Genomic DNA, 15322 nt, shown 5'->3' on the forward strand with positions numbered 1-15322 from the left:
TTGGAATACCAATTACCATTCATAATGACCATTCACTCATGGTGCTGCATGTTTCTTCTTAATTTTGACATCAGTCAGTTATAGAAATACCTTTGAGAAGCTTTAACAAGCTCATCACAAGAACCACAATGGAGCTTTCCAAATAACTACACAATTATTTATCGTTACAGTTGTCCGACAACACTGTAACATAATCATGCTGCTGTCTTTACTAAGATAAAATCTCTCCAAGTCGTTCAGTGAAAAGAATGCAGTCCCATTTTTAATAAAAAATTACAAAAGGGAATCAATTTGTTTCATGCCAGTATAGCAGGCAGGACCATACCTAAGCGATGGTGATAATCAGTGTTGTATAGTAATGAAGTAAAAATACTTCACTACTGTACTTAAGTACGTTTTGGGAGACTTTGTACTTTACTTGAGTTTTTTAAATTCAGCTTACTTTCACCTTTACTTCACTACATTTCCAATCTTAATTGCATACTTCCATACTTCTACTCCAATATATTCACTATGCGCCATGCCGTTACTCGTTAAAAAAAAAAAAAATCATGAGGCATGTCCGATAGGCTTTTTTGCAGTTGCGCACGTGCGCACTTGTTTATCAGGAAAATGAACATTTCTCTATTACAGACCTGCAGCGGGTCTGTAATCAACTTTTCTACAGTGCAGCTTTGCAGAAGAGACAAAACGAATCTAATGAAACAAAACACAACAGAAAAGATAAAACCATGTAACAATGAAAATAAATAAATACATATAGAAAAATAAATAACTGTTTTCTGTGAACACCTAGTGAGTAGCCTACTCTCGTTTAGGTTTTGAAACCTTGTTTCTGAAGTGTTTTTGTGTGAAGTGCACAGTTTTCAGTATTCTGACTAATACTACCAGTCATTTACAAGCCTAGATAAACTTTGTAATATAAAAAAAAAAAAAAGTCCGTTTTTGATTATTAACATTTACTTGTAGTTTTACTTTCAATACTTGAGTACATATAGTTGTACATTAATTGTCATACTTAAGTACAATAAATACTAGATACTTTAGTAGACTACTCCTACTTGAGTAGTCCTGTCCCCCATAAAGCTGCGGTGCACTGATGAAAATATGTGGCTTGATCTACTCATAAGATCTAAATCAGCATATACAAGGTCTATTAGAAAAGTATCTGACCTTATTATTTTTTTCAAAAACCATATGGATTTGAATCACGTGTGATTACATCAGACATGCTTGAACCCTCGTGGGCATGTGAGTTTTTCACGCCTGTCGGTTAAGTCATTCGCCTGTGGGCAGTCTTTGAGTGAGGTGTGGCCCACCCTCTCGTCGATTTTTTCATTGTTTAGGAATGGCTCAGAGACTGCTGCTTTGTTTGATCAAATTTTTTTCAAAACTGTAAGGCACAACTGAGTGGACACCATTCGATAAATGGCTGATGAGTGATTTTGGTCTGGTAGTGTCGCCGTAAGGACGGCCCACGGTGCCTGACGGCGATCTGCGCTTCGAGGCGGCAGTGTCTCGCCGTTTCAAGTTGAAAACTTCCACATTTCAGGCTCTGTTGACCCAGGAAGTCGTAAGAGAACAGAGAACTTTCAGAAGAAGTCGGCATGAGGAGTTTATTCGGACATTCCATTGTTAACGGACATTTTGTAATGAAAGAACGTGCGGGCAGAGTCACATGTCGGGCCGGACCCGACCGCGGGGGGGTCGCGACAGGAAAAACACCTCCGTTGGAAACCTTAACCGGCAAGTTGGAACATGCCCAAGCTGTTAAACAATTTCTCAGTTACTCACTTGTTGAAAGCCATCAAAAGCTGCCTGAATTTTACAAATGGTTTTCAACACAGAGGTGTTTTTCCTGTCGCGGCGCACACAGATTCGCCCAGTCGTCACGGAAATGACTCGGCGAATTTGCGCGCACGTCTTTCATTAAAAAATGTCCTTAAACAGTGGAATGTCCGCATAAAGTCCTCATGCCAGCCTCTTCTGAATCTTCTCTGTTCTCTCACGACGTCCTGGGTGAATTAAGCCTTAAATTAGGATGTTTTCAGCTCGAAACAGGCCGAGGACGGCGCCTGGAAGCGCTGCGCGACGTCCCGCTCCGTGGGAAGTCCTTACACCGACAGAAACACCCCATAATCTCTCATCAGCCGTTAAACTTTTCACCGAAAATCAGCTTAATTTCTCGAATAGTGTCCACTCGGATATTCCTCACAGGTCCAGAAAAGTTTGATAAAGCAACGCGCGCCGTCTCGAGCAGCGTGTGAAACAAAGGAATTCAGCCGAGAGGGCAGGACCACATCTCACTCAAGGCCTGCCCACAGGGAAATGACGTCACCGACACTCGTGAAAAAACTCACGCATGCGCACGAGGGTTCAAGCATGATTGGTGTAATCGCACGTCATTCAAATCCATATAGTTAAAAAAAAAATAAAAGTGTCGGTTTATTATCTAATAGACCTCGTATTTAACAATTGAACAGTCCCTCTGGACTAATTATGGCTCACTAACACATCTAACTGGCATTTTTTTAACATATGTTATTAAGTGGAATTGAATGTACTCACTCACACGTGGTGTCATTTTATGTTCAATACTACTTCTTACATATTAATCCTCTCCAAAATGTTCAGACGTACATCTGTACTGGGAGCTGACACAAGGTATAAGACGGGGTGCCCTTCCTGATGCAACTCTAGCACTACAAGGAGAAACATATTTCTAGCTCCTGGTGTTCCAAAGCAGTTTTCCAGCACACCTTATCTCATGGGATCAGGTGTGCTCAGAACGGCATGGCTGCAGCGAGAACCAGACAAGGCACATTAATTTCATCATGAAAGAGCATCAGCTGCACTAACAGCCAGATGGTGTTTTTCTTTTATTCAATCCAAGACACAGCCAGGTATCTCATTGATGAGAGTCCGAGTACGAGCTATTACACAGACAGACAGACAGACAGACAGACAGATAGATCAATCCCCAATTCCAATGAAGCTGGGACATTGTGCAAAATGTAAATTAAAAACAGAATACAATGATTTGCAAATCCCGTCCCAGCTTTTTTGAAACATGTTGCAGGCATCCATTTCAAAATGAGCAAATATTTGCACAAAAACAATAAAGTTTATCAGTTTGAACATTAAATATCCTGTCTTTGTAGTGTATTCAACTGAATATATGTTGAAGAGGATTTGCAAATCATTGTATTCATGTTTACATAAAATAAACGCAATAACAACATGCCAGAACATGTCCTGTGAGGCTTCATCACGGCGTTGCTTTGCGCCATGCAGCACCGCCGCGACGCGCGGAATTCCTCCGCACATCTATCTCAATGTGCCGAAAAAGTGCTGATGTCCATGTCTTTTCACAATTCCTGTGCTAGCCAGATGACATCCCGGATAAAACACAGTGTCCAGTTTGGAAATGAACGACACATTCCACTGTTACAGGAGTTTTTGTCATGGAAAGAGGAGCGGAGGCTTCGCGCATCGCGGCGGTGCTGCATGGCGCAAAGCAACGCCGTGATGAAGCCTCACAGAGCATGTTCTGGCATGTCCAGGCACATCCACAATTTCTCGGATAATCACTCGACTGAAAAACCACTGACAGCTGTCTGAACGCCATCTCAAAACCGTCCTGTGAGACCAAAACGGAGGTGGTTTTGTCTCACTCCAGTAGCGAATCCATCGTGACGCGCGAAGCCTCCGCTCGGCTTTCCATGACAAAATCTCTTGTTAAAAGTGAAATCTGCCAGAAAATGGTTGATGTTCAGCTCTTGTGATAACCAGAGAAATTGCACACGATGGTCACGGATCCATACAGCCATCCGTTTAGAAATGAAATGGTCCCTCAGCCTGTCGATGGCGGCTTCGGAGCGTGGCACACCACCAGTCACTCTGGGTCATCCTTAAAGCGAAGCCCATAAAATTTCCACCAAAAACCATCTGAATTTCTCGAATGGTGTCCACTTTTATGTCCCTCACAGTTTCTGAAAAAATTTTGATCAAGCAAAGCGGCAGTCTCTGAGCCATTCCTAAACAATGAAAAAACGACGAGAGGGGTGGACCACTCCTCACTCAAAGCCTGCTCACAGGCGAATGACGCAACTGACAGGCGTGAAAAAACTCACGCACGAAGGTTCAAGCTTGGCTGACGCAATCACACGTGATTCAAATCCATATGGTTTTTGAAAAAAATAATAAGGTCGGATACTTTTCTAATAGACCTCGTATGTTGGCCTCAGTAAAAATTAAGAAGATGTAAATAAATACATACATACATACATCTCTCTCTCACTCCAAGAAATTAGCTTTTTAGAATGCTGAAAACCATGCAAATGTAAAAGAATGAAAAAAATATGATTAATGGTATATGTGTTTTTGTACATGTAAACTGGGCCATTGTTGGGTCAGTGGCTGAAGTTTCATCTCTTGAACACCAGATGGCACACCCGTCCCGAGTACATGTACCTTTTTGAGGTAAGAGCACATTCCCAAAATGCCACAAGAAACCACCAAAAAATAAATAAAAAGTACCTAATTTACTCATATTTGGAGTCAGTTGTGGCAGCGCACTCTTCATTGAGACTCGCCTTTGCTCAGGAAACCACCACCCCCCACACTCCACAGCTAGCCAGCAGAGCAGCCAGCAGTACTTGTGGAGACATTTCAGCAAAGCGCACACACACACACAAAGCTGTAGCTCCTGGATCGGAAAACTCTACAAGTTGTAGGCGATTTCCAAGATGTGAATTGCATTGGTATTGGAACCCAATACCGATATTGGATTGGATCGGCCCCATCCCTAGTTACAGCCTTATTTCAAAATTACAGTTAAAAAAATAATAATTTCACTCAAAATTGTACTCACAACACCCCATAATAACATGAGAAAAGTTTTTTTTTTACAATTAAAAAAAAAAGAAAAGAAATCACGTGTACATGAGTATTCACACCCTTTGCTCAATAATTCGTTGATGGCAGCAATTACAGCCTCAGGTTTCTTGAATATGATGCCACAAGCTTGGTGCACCCATAATTGGGCAGTTTTGCCCATTTCTCTTTGCAGCACCTCTCAATCTCCATCAGGTTGGATGGGGAGCACCGGTGCACAGCCATTTTCAGATCTCTCCAGAGATGTTCAATCAGATTCAGGTCTGGACTCTGGTTGGGTCACTCAAGGACATTCACCGAGTTGTCCTGAAGCCACGCCTTTGATATCTTGGCTGTGTGCTTAGGGTCATTGTCCTACTGAAAGATGAACCGTTGCCTCAGTCTTAGGTCAAAAGTGCTGTGGAGCAGGTTTTCATCCAGGATGTCTCTGTACATTGCTGCATTCATCTTTCCCTCACTCTTGACTGGTCTCCCAGTTCCTGCCACTGAAAAACATCCCCACAGCATGATGCTGCCACCACCATGCTTCACTGTAGGGATGGTGCCTGGTTTCTTCCAAACATGACGCCTGCCATTCACGCCAAAGAGTTCCATCTTTGTCTCATCAGACCAGAGAATTTTGTTTCTCATGGTCTGAGAGTCCTTCAGGTGCCTTTTGGCAAACTCCAGGTGGACTGCCATGTGCCTTTTACTAAGGAGTGGCTTCCATCAGGACACTCTACCATACAGGCCTGATTGGTGGATTGCTGCAGAGATGTTGTCCTTCTTGAAGGTTCTCCTCTCTCCACAGAGGAATGCTGGAGTTCTGACAGAGTGATCACCAGGTTGTTGGTCACCTCCCTGAATAAGAACCTTCTCCCCCGACCACTCAGTTTAGACGGGCGGCCAGCTCTAGGAAGAGTCCTGGTAGATCCAAAGTTTTCCATTTATGAATGATGGAGGCCATTGTGCTCATTGGGACCTTCAAAGCAGCAGAAATGTTTCTGTACCCTTCCCCAGATTTGTGCCTCAAGACAATCCTGTCTCACAGGTCTACAGACAATTCATTTAACTTCATGCTTGGTTTGTGCTCTGCCATGCAGTGTCAACTGTGGGACCTTATATGTAGACAGGTGTGTGTCTTTCCTAATCATGTCCAATCAACTCAATTTACCCCAGGTGGACTCCAATTAAGCTGTAGAAACATCTAAAGCATACTCACTGGAAACAGGATGCACCTGAGCTCAATTGTGAGCTTCATGGTAAAGGCTGCGAATACTTTCTTAGTTTCTTTTACTATTTGTTATTGCATTTGTTGAAATAAAGTTTTGAAGAAAAAAACTCTTAGTTTCTTAGTTTTTTATTTTTAATAAATTTGCAAAATTCTCATCGTCACTATGGTGTATTGTATGTAGAATTTTGAGAAAAAAAATGAATTTCATGCATTTTGAAATAAGGCTGTAACATAAAATGTTGAAACAGTGAAGCACTGTGAATACTTTATGGATGCACCGTACATACACTCAACAAAAATATAAACGCAACACTTTTGGTTTTGCTCCCATTTTGTATGAGATGAACTCAAAGATCTAAAACTTTTTCCACATACACAATATCACCATTTCCCTCAAATATTGTTCACAAACCAGTCCAAATCTGTGATAGTGAGCACTTCTCCTTTGCTGAGATAATCCATCCCACCTCACAGGTGTGCCATATCAAGATGCTGATTAGACACCATGATTAGTGCACAGGTGTGCCTTAGACTGTCCACAATAAAAGGCCACTCTGAAAGGTGCAGTTTTGTTTTATTGGGGGGGGATACCAGTCAGTATCTGGTGTGACCACCATTTGCCTCATGCAGTGCAACACATCTCCTTCGCATAGAGTTGATCAGGTTGTCAATTGTGGCCTGTGGAATGTTGGTCCACTCCTCTTCAATGGCTGTGCGAAGTTGCTGGATATTGGCAGGAACTGGTACACGCTGTCGTATACGCCGGTCCAGAGCATCCCAAACATGCTCAATGGGTGACATGTCCGGTGAGTATGCCGGCCATGCAAGAACTGGGACATTTTCAGCTTCCAAGAATTGTGTACAGATCCTTGCAACATGGGGCCGTGCATTATCCTGCTGCAACATGAGGTGATGTTCTTGGATGTATGGCACAACAATAGGCCTCAGGATCTCGTCACGGTATCTCTGTGCATTCAAAATGCCATCAATAAAATGCACCTGTGTTCTTCATCCATAACAGATGCCTGCCCATACCATAACCCCACCGCCACCATGGGCCACTCGATCCACAACATTGACATCAGAAAACCGCTCACCCACACGACGCCACACACGCTGTCTGCCATCTGCCCTGAACAGTGTGAACCGGGATTCATCTGTGAAGAGAACACCTCTCCAACGTGCCAAACACCAGCAAATGTGAGCATTTGCCCACTCAAGTCTGTTACGACGACGAACTGGAGTCAGGTCAAGACCCCGATAAGGACAACGAGCATGCAGATGAGCTTCCCTGAGATGGTTTCTGACAGTTTGTGCAGAAATTCTTTGGTTATGCAAACCGATTGTTTCAGCAGCTGTCTGAGTGGCTGGTCTCAGACGATCTTGGAGGTGAACATGCTGGATGTGGAGGTCCTGGGCTGGTGTGGTTACACATGGTCTGCGGTTGTGAGGCTGGTTGGATGTACTGCCAAATTCTCTGAAACGCCTTTGGAGACGGCTTATGGTAGAGAAATGAACATTCAATACACGAGCAACAGCTCTTGTTGACATTCCTGCTGTCAGCATGCCAATTGCACGCTCCCTCAAATCTTGCGACATCTGTGGCATTGTGCTGTGTGATAAAACTGCACCTTTCAGAATGGCCTATTATTGTGGGCAGTCTAAGGCAAACCTGTGCACTAATCATGGTGTCTAATCAGCATCTTGGTATGGCACACCTGTGAGGTGGGATGGATTATCTCAGCAAAGGAGAAGTGCTCACTATCACAGATTTAGACTGGTTTGTGAACAATATTTGAGGGAAATGGTGATATTGTGTATGTGGAAAAAGTTTTAGATCTTTGAGTTCATCTCATACAAAATGGGAGCAAAACCAAAAGTGTTGCGTTTATATTTTTGTTGAGTGTATGAACTCTATGGCAGCTGTCAATCACTGCTAACTACTGACTAACAACCATTCTAACAGTGTCACGTTTACAAACAGCTGTTAGTTAAAAGCACATCTCCACTATAAGCTGGTGCGTTGCTCAGCGTTTGATTATTGATATTTAAAACGTCAGTTTTCATTCAAAAAAATAAACCAAAGCTCAAAATGCTAACACACCTACCAGCAACGTGCCTTCTGTCTTCCTGTTGTGAACCTCAATCCACGCGGCTTCCCCCGGGTCCTAGCGCCCATCCAACAGAGCCGCAACGTTCAGTGTTGCATTTTTTTACAGTATTTCGTATTTTGGCCACTAGGGCGTCACTTAATATTCTGCAATCAGTCCATACATTTTATTCTCTTCAGGCTATATCATATTTGATTGTCTTAATAACTGATTTCTCACTGCGAGCAGACTTCTGTAGGAAACAAATTAGCACATTCACAGACATTAAACTATTTTCTGTTGAACTTTACATCAATGCATCAATTTTAAAAATTGATATATTGTTACTACAAGAGATATTTGTGCACAGATTTTGATTGGTCATTCAACATATCTGATTTATTCGGGGTTTTTTTTAATGAAACTCATAAAGGTGACATTCCAATAGACATTCTACTCATGAATCTTCACAAAACTGTAATAAATATTTACTAACACAGCCAGTCAAATAGGCGATAATTGTTAGTGGTTGCAAATTCACATCTGGATTGGAAAGACTTTGTAATATCTAAGAAATGAGTGTAATATTTCAACTTTTTCACACTAATTAACATAGTAGTTGCTAAGCTTATGCAATACTTTTACAGTTTAGCTACATGAAAAGAGTGTATTTGTAATTTTGTCCCAAGACCTCACTTTTTGAGTCCAAGTCACTAAAGAAGAGTCTGAGTTAAGTCCCTATTACTTTATTAAAATACAACCCCAATTCCAATGAAGTTGGGGCGTTGTGTGAAATGTAAATAAAAACAGAATACAATAATTTTCAAATCCTCTTCAACATATATTTAATTGAATCCACCACAAAGACAAGATATTTAATGTTCAAACTGATAGACTTTTTTGTTTTGTGCAAATATTTGCTCATTTTGAAATGGATGCCTGCAACACATTTCAAAAAAGCTGGGACAGGAGCAACAAAAGACTGGGAAAGTTGATGAATGCTCAAAGAACACCTGTTTGGAACATTCCACAGGTGAACAGGTTAACTGGAAACAGGTGAGTGTCATGATTGGGTATAAAAGGAGCTCAGTCGTTCACAAGCAAAGATGGGGTGAGGATCACCACTTTGTGAACAACTGAGTGAAAAAATAGTCCAACAGTTTAAGAACAATGTTTCTCAATGTTCAATTACAATGAATTTAGGGATTCCATTATCTACAGTCCATATAATCAGAAGATTCAGAGAATCTGGAGAACTTTCTCCACATAAGCGGCAAGCCCGAAAACCAACACTGAATGCCCGTGACCTTCGATCACTCAGGCGGCACTGCATTAAAAACCAACATCATTGTGTAAAGGATCTTGCCGCGTGGGCTCAGGAACACTTTAGAAAACCATTGCCAGTTAACACAGTTCGTCTCTACATCTACAAGTGCAAGTTAAAACTCTACCATGCAAAGCGAAAGTCATACATCAACAACATCCAGAAACGCCGCCGCCTTCTCTGTGCCTGAGCTCATTTGAAATGGACAGACGCAAAGTGGAAAAGTGTGCTGTGTCCACATTTCAAATTGTTTTTGGAAATCATGGACGTCGTGTCCTCCGGACAAAAGAGGAAAAAGACCATCCAGATTGTTACCAGTGCAAAGTTCAAAAGCCAGCATCTGTGATGATATGGGGGTGTGTTAGTGCCCATGGCATGGGCAACTTACACATCTGTGATGGCACCATCAATGCTGAAAGGTACATCCAGGTTGTGGAGCAACACATGCTGCCATCCAAGCAACGTCTTTTTCAGGGACGTCCCTGCTTATTTCAGTAAGACAATGCCAAGCCACATTCCACCTACAAAGCTTCAACAATTAGTGTCCTCAGTTCCCAAACGCTTATTGAGTGTTGTTAGAAGGAAAGGTGATGTAACACAGTGGTAAACATGCCACTGTCCCAGCTTTTTTGAAATGTGTTGCAGGCATCTATTTCAAAATGAGCAAATATTTGCACAAAAACAATAAAGTTTATCAGTTTGAACATTAAATATCTTGTCTTTGTGGTGTATTCAATTGGATACAGGTTGAAGAGGATTTGCAAATCATTGTATTCTCTTTTATTTACATATTACACAACGTCCCAACTTCATTGGAATTGGGGTTGTAGGTATCAATATCTCACACCAAATTATTATGGCCTATTCTTTAAAAAGACCCTCCACCTTCTGAATGCAGTCCATCGAGTCTAATTCCAAATCATCAGTGCACAAGACTTGAGTCCCCTTCCTGCCCTGCAACCAAATACTTAGTATCTACTAACGGCGGTTAGTACATACATGCTACCCAACCATTACTGGAGTATGTATGAGAAGTTAAACAAGGGAGTTGTAGGGACACAATTCGGATGTACTATGCCACCGCCATCTTTCTTGCCTTTTGGCCCCGATGTTAACAGATTATGCTTATGAACATCACCACATTTGCCACGAAAATGTCTGTTTTGTAACAGCAGATGGTTCCTGACAGTTATTTAATGTATATTTGTCCAACTCCACAACTGCTTGGATGCTATTACATTTTCATATATATCCACTAGCTTGTGTTCCCAGGAAGTTATGTTCTTTGCTTAACAGGCTCCGCCTGCCTCATGGGATAGCATAGTGTCGCCTGTTTGCCCACTATGGAGGTAGTAGTATCATTGACTACTACTAAATGTATACTAAGTATTCACATACTCTGTCACATTGGCAGCAGTCCTTGTCAACATATAGGAATTATGAGTTCCAACTTAAAAAAAATGGATTGAATGCATAGTCAGGTTGAATTTTTTGCTTGGAAACGTGCAGAAAATATGATTTATCCAACTTGATGCAACAACAACTACAATAATAGCAGTAATATTTAAAATGAATGAATAAATCTTTTATATTTGTATGAACGTTTCCATTCCTTATGTATTAGTGAAGTTGTTGGTGTTACAGTTTTTGCAGACATCTGCAATAGTTGATGTCATCAGTGAGTCAAGACTACAAATAGAAATGCACTCAACTGAGGAATTCTCCATCTTGTGCACCCACAACATTTATCTGTAATAATTTGTTGATATGTTCCTTGTAAAGTCAAAAACAAAGCCCATGTTACTACAAACACCCATATTGCTTTCCAAGTTATTCAAGTGAATGCATACTTTGGCAAACTCTGAAGGTCCCAGCTTGGATTTATAGAGTTTACCATGGCCTTGAGAACAGCATAAGTCTGTGTCTTCTTCTTATTACTATTTTGGCTGCTCCCATTCGGGATCCATTCAGCAGATCATCTGATTCCATCTCACCCTGTCCTCTCTAACTTCCTCTGTCACACCAACCACCTGCATGTCCTCCCTCAGTCAGCACATCCATAAACCTCCTCTTTGGCCTCCCTCTTCTCCTCCTGCCTAGTATATTCATCCTCATCATCCTTCTCCATATATACCACAGGTCTCTCCATCTCAAGCTCACCTGTCTGACTTTGTCTCCACACCACCCTGTCTGTACTGTCAGTCTCAAATACTTTGAATAGTTGACCTCAGGTATTTAAACTCATCTACCTTTACCAATTCTTTGCAGTTGCACTATTCCACTGTGCTCCCCCTCATTCATGTACGTACTTCATATTGCTCATACTGACTTTCATTCCTCTTCTTTCCAGAGCATATCACCACCTCTTCAGACTCATCTTAACCTGTTTTCTACTGTCATGCTACAGATCAGTATCATCTGAAAACATAGTCCATGGAGACTCCTGTCTGATCTCATCCGTCAAACTGTCCATCGCCATTCCAAACAAGAATGGGCTCAGAACCCATCCCTGATGTAATCCCTCCTCCACCTTGAGTGCATCTGTGTGCAATGACCCTTCTGTATACGTATTTCTCCATCAGCACTTTCAGTGCAACCATTGCATCTGTAGTGCTTTTTCTTGGCATGAAACCATAACACAAGTCTGTGTATTTGTACAAAATGTATGGTCTCACAAACTGTCGGTGAGGTTTCTAAATTTGATGTACCCAGCCCTCTATATGAAAAAACGCAGATCATTTAGACCTTGAATTGGAGAAATGGAAAGAAGGATTTTGTCAACTGACATCCAAACACACACAACCAGCTTACACACACCAGTGTGATTTTAAAAGATAGGGACTATGGGCTACAAAAAGGAGGTACCACTCCCACAATTAGTCCTGCACCTCCACAAATCAGATACTTGTACTCTAAGGAGTAAAGCAGCTTATCTGTGCTCTCTGTGGTCCTGGAATTAAATTCACCTGGCCTGTGACACCTCTGACTTTCATCTGTTGAGAAGTTGTTAGTTTTCTGCAGAGTCTCTGGAGCAGAACTGATTATTTTCTAGAAGAGAGAGAGAGGAAAAAAAGGACAAAAGACTGAACATATTTTCAAAAGCATTGTCAAATAGATGCTGATGAAGGGCTAAACAGTCTTCACTGAACAGGTTATGGTTGTGATCAAATACAGTGTCAGTACAAACAGTTTCTTCCTCCTCAAAAAAGAAGAAAAAGCAGCACTAATCCAACTTTTAAAAAAGGCATAACACTCTTATGATAAGGAGCCTGGACTCTGCTGCAGGGCTTAATTAAAACTTAAGTGCAGAAGCTATTATCAGACCAGCAGCCTGCAGTGCTCATGCCATCATTTCCACCATTTCTCAATGTGGAAGCTATTTGTGCAGCAGGTCAAACATTTTTACTCGCTTTACAATGTCAAAACACAAAATTAATTATAAATTAACCAAAAAATAAACAAATTTTTAAAAGCTGATATTGAAACATCAATAGTACAAAGGCATCACGGGGCTCATGCATGCAATCTACACACCCCAGTATAAATGTATAAGTAACTATACATGTGTCTGTAACAGTGTCTTTGACTGTGTATGACTTCATCATATGATTTCTGTGTGCCTTTAACATGAGGTCATTCATACCAAATCAATCACAAATATTTTGGTGATCAGTATATGCTTTAGATCATCCACCTGGCCTTCTTCTTGAGACACCCCCCCCCCCCCCCCAACAAAAAGTGTGTTTCAGACCATGTTTCCCTTGATTTTGACCTTTATTCCCACCAGGTTTGACCCATCTAAGCCTCTTGGTTGTTGAGTGATAAAATAAATAAATAGATAAATAAGCCCTTTTATTGACCATGTTTTCTGTGCCCTTGACCTTTGACCATATCTATCCAAGAAACATTCTCACCAGGCTTGACCCTAGGCTTCTTAGTTGTTGCAATATACCAAAAAAAGGGGTAATTTTCAGACAATGTTTTCTTTGACTTTGACCTTTGACCAAACTACTCCAAAATCTAATCACCTCTACTACACATGTACCCAAGTAATATTCTCACGTAGTTTGAAGAAAATCCACACAGCCATTTTTGAGTTAGTATCATGGTGAGGACACACACACACACACACACACACACACACACACACACACACACACACACACACACACACACACACACACACACACACACACACACACACACACACACACACACACACACACCACTGAAAACAATACCCTGCTTTTGCCACTCCAACGACGTGCAGGGTAACAATATCAGTAATCCACACAGCACATCCTCCCTGACTATGCCATCCCCTGATTCCCCAACTCCTCCTCACTCCACTCCGGGGTTTAATTAGAGGCTTTGTGTGAAAAATGCAGCACCAGAGCACACTAGAATAGAAGAGAAGAGAAGAGAAGAGAAGAGAAGAGAAGAGAAGAGAAGAGAAGAGAAGAGAAGAGAAGAGAAACTTTACTGTCAGTACATAAAGCATCAATAAAACAGTAAATAAAACACAGTAAATAAAAAAGTATATACACATCAGTATTGCACATGTAAACACATGCAAACAGAATCAAGATTCATTTAAATAACTTTTTTTTTGGCAGATTTGACGTGTGTGGAAAGGGCAGTGATGGTCAAATGTGTCATTATTTGTCATCACATTGTCATGTGATGTGTCATTAAAAATAGATGGAATGGACATACAAAGGGTAAAAGAAACAAAATTTCTAGGAGTCATGATTGATGAAGATTTTACATGGAAGTCACACATAAATTACATAAAAGGAAAAATAGCGAAAGCCATTGCTGTTTTGCATAAAGTAAAATTTTCATTAAATAGTTATGGTTTATTAACATTGTAGAATTCATTGATTGTCCCATATTTAACTTATTATGTAGAAATCTGGGGATCAACATGTACAACTTATACACAACCATTATTTGTTCTGCAGAAAAGAGCTTTTAAAATGATTAGTAATAGTCATTTTAGAGATCCATCTAATCCATTGTTCATTAAGTATAGGGTACTTAAATTTCATGATTTAGTTGATTTGAAAATATTACAAACAATGTATCAAGCTAACAAAAATACCTTACCAATAAACATTCAAAATATGTTTGAAAAAAAGAGTAAGTAGTTATAATTTGAAAGGAATAGAAGTCTTTAAAAAAACAAGATTCAGAACCAAAGTAAAAGAACGCAGTATTGCAGTGAATGGTGTAAAATTATGGAACAACCTCAACAAAGAAATCAGATGTCTAGAATGTTTTAAGTTTAAAATGTAACCTGTTAGGGATGTAATCTTTTAAATAATGGTTAAAATTATGAAATAAGTCAGTGGTATGTGACGTCAAAATGTAATCTGTTTAATAATGTTGAATAATGATACTTAAAATTGAAAGATTGCATTGTAAAAAGGGGCAGAAAATATGACGTTATTCTCTCTGCTCCTTGTCTTGTAAATTTCATTTCTGCTTTTCTGTCTTTTTCTTTTAAATGAATGAAATAAATAAAGAAAAAAAAAATGGTTGGACAAGTGGCTTTGTCATAGGTTCAAGCCTATAGTAAGACGGGCACTATTGCTGAGGTGCCACATGCAGAGGCTGTTTTTGGAATTCTGTTATTATAGTTTTATTGTTAGTTGACATTTATTACAACACTTTCTGGAATGTATGTTATGTTATTATCACAGTTTTTATGTATGTATGTATGTATGTATGTATTGCTTGTTTTTTCGTTTTGTATCAATAGATTAGATTTTCTCCTCAAACTTTATTGTTCCTTAG

The 15322-nt window shown here is 40.4% G+C and overlaps 1 protein-coding gene across 1 annotated transcript in view; it reads right to left on the reverse strand.

Annotated features, from left to right (window-relative positions):
* Window positions 1–8265, reverse strand: part of immp2l (inner mitochondrial membrane peptidase subunit 2) — a 355846-nt gene extending 347581 nt beyond the window's left edge. The window contains exon 1 of the mRNA XM_034177128.1: window positions 8218–8265. The gene's annotated coding sequence lies outside the window, so the exon portion shown is untranslated. The remainder of the gene's footprint in view (window positions 1–8217) is intronic.
* Window positions 8266–15322: the final 7057 nt, after the last annotated feature.

This window comes from Thalassophryne amazonica, chromosome 8 (assembly GCF_902500255.1).
Source record: "Thalassophryne amazonica chromosome 8, fThaAma1.1, whole genome shotgun sequence".
Taxonomy (NCBI): Eukaryota; Metazoa; Chordata; class Actinopteri; order Batrachoidiformes; family Batrachoididae; genus Thalassophryne; species Thalassophryne amazonica.